This window comes from Alligator sinensis, unplaced genomic scaffold, assembly GCF_000455745.1.
Source record: "Alligator sinensis unplaced genomic scaffold, ASM45574v1 scaffold495_1, whole genome shotgun sequence".
NCBI lineage: Eukaryota > Metazoa > Chordata > Crocodylia > Alligatoridae > Alligator > Alligator sinensis.
In genome coordinates, this window is record NW_005842931.1 from 261264 (window position 1) to 266559 (window position 5296).

A 5296-nucleotide genomic window follows, 5' to 3' on the forward strand; every position below is an offset into this window, starting at 1 on the left:
ACCACGGAGCCAATTTCCCAGCCAGTGGATCGTGGTGGACCCAAGGCCACAATTGGCCAGTTTTGCCAAGAGGTGATCATGGGATACCAGATTGAAGGCTTTTTTGAAGTCAAGATATATGACATCAATCTCTTCTCCCTTGTCCAGGTGATAGGTCACCTGGTTGTAAAAGGAAATGAGATTGGTCAAGCAAGACCTACCTGCAACAAACCCATGCTGGCTATCCCTCAGGATGTTGGCGTCAGCCAGTCCATTAAGGATGGCCTCTTTAATAAACTTTTCTAAGACCTTCCCCAGGATAGAGGTCAGGCTGATGGGCCTGTAGTTTGCTGGATCCACTTTCCTCCCCTTCTTGAAGATAGGCACCACATTGGCCTTCTTCCAGTCTTTGGGCATTTCACCAGAGCACCAGGAGTTCTCGAAGATCCGTGCCAGGGGCTGGGCTATGATGCTCGCTTTTCATTCCATCCAGGAAGAGCACACACCAACTGCTGAAGCTTCCTTAGCCTGACGAAGGGTTTTTGAACCCAAAAGCTTCCTTAATAACTATTCTCCAACCATTTGGGCTGGTCTAATAAAAGATATCAAATTCACCCAAGGAACCTTGTCTGCCTATGTCCTTAGACCAACATGGCTACAACCCAAACCCCTGCATTTAATAGGTTGGCTTTTTCCTGGGCGTCAGTTGTCAGTTGTCCCATCTGGTTTAGCAGGGGTCCAATGTTGCCCTTGCTTTTCCTCCAGCTCCCCACACATCTTCATTTGCTTCATTTCAGTCTATTCACCTGGTTCATCCAAAATTAAGAAATTGACTGGGTAATGAAAGAGCAGGAAGGCTACTTTTCCTCTTCCAACATATTCATTAAAATGAGTTATTAGAGGATGCGCTCAACTACTTTTAAAATCTTGAAGGACAAGGTGACATTAAAATATCCCTACAGTCACTAACTACAGATATACTTTCTTTGCTGTATAATTACTTATTGTGTACAGATACAGTATATTTTTATGGCTAGCAAGAAGAATTTAGTGTGAAGGGCGTGTTTAGTTATAAAGCAACATGTTTTAACCAATGAGAAGCAACCTTTCTTCCCACTTAGCCACATCTGAGTTTGAACCCAGCTTAAGAAACTTCACCGCTGTACTGTATGTAGGCTGAATGCCTTGTACCTTCTTACACACAGCTGGAACTCTGGCTACTCTCTGCAGACTCAGGATACCAATCCTTTAAGCATCTGAACTGATTTCCAAAACCCCCAGGAGTGACACTTTATTAGAAATGGAAAATCAAATATAAGGCCTTGGCGGTGCTCATAAAACATCCTGTCTAGACAAACTAGGGCAAACCCCTAATGCAAGTGGTTTCCCTTTGCATCAGTAAGTTCTTGACTTGAGCTAAACTGTTATAACTAAGGAGTCCAATGGTTCAAGTATGTCTAAAATAGGAATTTGTTCTGGTTTGACTAGATCAACATTTAAATTTCACTGTATTTGGAGTGAATCATCCAGGAACTATACAGAGCTAATGAGGGTGTAAAGTTTCCCAGGGTTGTGAAGTTTCCTAGGTTTGACAGTGGGATTCTCATGCCATGAATACAATCAATGCCATAGCTAGAGGAGAAGAGGAGAATATGGTATAAATATGGAAGCAGCAGCAAGTTGGGTGAGAAATACATCATTAAAAGAGGTTCCCCATGGCTTTATAACCCTTTGGGTGCTGAGCTTAAAGTATACGTGTACTTCTGAGCTACCTACTCCAACAAGTATCTGAAGCAAAACCCTGTCTGTCCAATCTATCCCTGTTGGAGTAACAGCATGTTCAGAAGTACAGTCCCCATGAGGCTGTCCTCTGTGGACTGCAACAGAGAGGCCATAAGCATGGCAGTGTGAGTTGGTGTGGGTGAAATTAGAACCTCCCCTCAGCCTCTGAACTCTGGTGAGAAGGGATGGCCAAGTTCAGTTCAAAATCCCGGTGGAATCCTGGCTGTATTGAAGTCAATAGCAAAACTACCACTGAAAGTAGCAGGACTTGGACTTCACTCCCTATGTTTCCACAAACAAGTGTACCACTCACCCTGCCTTTGATGGCTGAAAACACCAGAATGTAAAGATCCAGCTTCCTTTCTGGCCACCTCAGTGCCTCTCTCTGCATGTTCTCCCTTGGCTAACAATCTCCCAGGCTCCTCCAGGGTATATCCTCTTTTTCAAAACCATCAGGCTCCACTTTTCACTTTACCCTTTCCCACCCTGGGTCTAACTCTCCAACTCCCACCTACAGTTTACTGTTGGGAATAAAAAGAGAGGAACCGAACTAGGGTTTCCTGGCCATCGGGAATAGCCTATGCTTTCCACCCCATTTGTAAACCCAGGATCCCATGGACCCGTTATAGCAACAGACTGACAGAGATGATGAGAATGAACATGGGTGGCATTCCCACCACCCATGACAGGCCATGGGAAAGCACATCGCATTAGCAAGCAGGGTGAGAAACTCACACCACCCACCAACCCCCCAAATAAAACACATTCATGTCTCGGGTCCTTTGGCTCCAGGACAGCTCTGTCAAGTTCTCCCTGCTGGTAATGCACACTGCAGGGGAGCAGCCACTGCTTTGGGAATGGTATCAGCCTCTGCACTCATTGTGCTGAACAAGAAGTGCTCAGCCATTTCTCTGCTTTGCTCCTCTCCCATCCCCAGTCAGGACATCAGATTCTAGTACTGAACACCCACCCATGAAGGTTGGAGATCTGGGCATGGTTTGCACTGAAGATTTGCCACCCCTAGCTGGCATAGCTAGGCTGGAACACCCCTAGCATTGATGCAATCTGACCACCTACAGCTCTTTCACTGGAAGAGATGCTGGGGAAGACAGGGCTGCTTACAAAGGAACACTGCATCTCCACTAGGGTGCTTTGCTGGGGTAGATGTCCCCACATGACTACTTCAGCCTAAGCCCTGGCATACAGAGAAAATCCTAATGATGGAGCGTGCCACCAATCATTCCTGCCAAGTGAGAGTCTTCTCAGGCAGAGGCCTCCATGCAGACCATGAGCTGCCCAAACTATATGCCACAACAGCTGATCTGGCAACTGGACAGTGTAGAACTCCCTCCACACTCTTGCATTTCTACACAGTTTGTAGGAAACAAGCCGTCATGAAAAAGCAGTCCTGAGCCTAGTCCCCCAGCATAGAGACAGGGCTGCACGAGGAAGTTAGCTGCGTAGATACACAGGCTCCAGGGGGACTTCCCCCAGCATGAGATTAGTGTAGAGCTAGAAGAGGGCTATGGGTGAGCTATCCAGGTAACCAATGAACCAGTCCATTTAACAGCTCGTCCACTTACCCAGTGACCTTTCCATCCCAGTGGACTTTTCCCACCCACTTGCCAAGTCGGCCTTTAGCAACAGCTCTACTGAATGCCCCTTACTGGAAAGGCAGCGAGAAGGTGTGCAGGGGGAGGGGGCATTCTGCGCTCCACTGGGGGAAACACGCCACCGCTCAGGTAACAAAGAGCAGGGTGGGTTTTTCAAGCTTGTCTCATGTCAGAATTTCCTGCCACCAGAGCCTACACTTCCTGCGTCAACGTCATCACTTCCTGCCTTAACACTGCTCGCCTTGCGAGCAAACTGCTGCCTCAGAGGCAGTCTTGGGCAGGGGAGGCTGAGGCTCCCCCTAACACAGTCTCCCCTGGGGCACAGGAGTGTACAAAGACATGGGGAGATGTGGTTTATATTTCAGAGCTATCCAAGTACCTGCTTGCAAAGGACTCAGTGATCCTGGAGATTGTTTTGGCAGGGGCAGAGGGGGTCTTTTACAGTGCTGCCTCTCAGTGTGCCCAGAGGATCCAAGTTATGACAAGCCCCTTGCTACCAAATCCAGGCATCCATATGCTGGTAGACCAATCCCAAGCTTGGGCTGCTGGCTGCTTTCCAGTTGCAAGACTGACCCTGGAAAGAAATGAAAGGCCAGGTTAATTTGTAGTTGTCAAATATTTGATGTAAATGCTGTTTGGCTCTTAGCTCAAAGAGAAAGAGGGCAGAAGAAATGCCTCAAAGAGCCTGTACAGCATTTCAAGATTCTCCAATGCTGCCAAAGGAACCAGGAGAAAACCTTGACTGACCAGCTGAGTGGTGGGACTTCAGCAAACTAGCACAAGGATGGAGGGGCTCAGATGTACCACACACAGCTCATGCTGGTCAGCCAAGGAGCCTCACAGCAAGCACAAAATGTCAGTGGGAGCAGTGATAGGCGAGGTGACTTTCACACACAGGAGCTGTGCATAGTTGTAACTGTGTCAATGGACTGGCTCAGTGCAAGTCCATCTGAATCAGTTCAGACTTTCTAGTTTGCAGACTGCCAGGGGAGATGCTCTCCACACTCCTGTGTTATTCCAGTGAAGATAATATCTGCTTTTTGGAAAGGCTGGGCTGGTATAAAGGGCAGCTGCAAATGGGAGGGAGATGGATATTCTACAGGGTAGCTCTGTCCCTGAGGCATGATGGGAACAAGTCAAAGGGCTGTTCAGTTCCAGTGAATCTGCCTCAGATATAAAGGGTGGTGTTCCAGGCACAGGAAGCAATGGAGGCTTCTTGGGTGGCATGCAAGAGTGACAGCTTGTATTGGTGATCGCAAGGTAAACTGAAACACTGGGCATGTCCTGGACCCTTTGCTCTGGTAGGCTGTTGCTCTTGTATGCTGGGGCCATTGGAAATTCCCCAACTCTCCTAGCTCTGGAAGACAGAAAGAATGTAGTAAAGATTTCTGTTTAGGCGGTGGATGTCACTGAGGGAAGACCTATTCCTGGGCTGAGGTCATCTGACCTGGCAAAAAACCTGGCTCGGAAACCAGAGACAGCAAAAACCATCTTAGCAGCACCTAAGGTGTGGACATGATACTTGTGTCCCTGGGTCCTCCCATCTATTTGCTTGCTTCAGACTGATCCAAGGGGCAGGCTGTGATGACACAGTGGCTGTGCTAGCTGTTGGGCAACATAGTCCCTTTACCGGAGAGTCTGTGCTTGATACTGTTGGGAGAACTGTACCTTTGCAGCTTGACTTAGGGTCTTGTAGGCCAGACTGTTGCTGAAACAATGTTACGAGGCATTACTCCACGAACACCTAAGTGATACCCAATCAAGTAACGAGCTCCAAAGCCTGGAATGTGGTCTAGGATGTGAGCACAACCCAGAAAGCTCAAAAGTCCAATGATGCTTTCAACCTACCGCAGCAAATGACAAAGACCATGGGGAGAGAGGTGTGTGAAAATGGCCAGTCCCCCCACAGTGAGCTGCTGGCA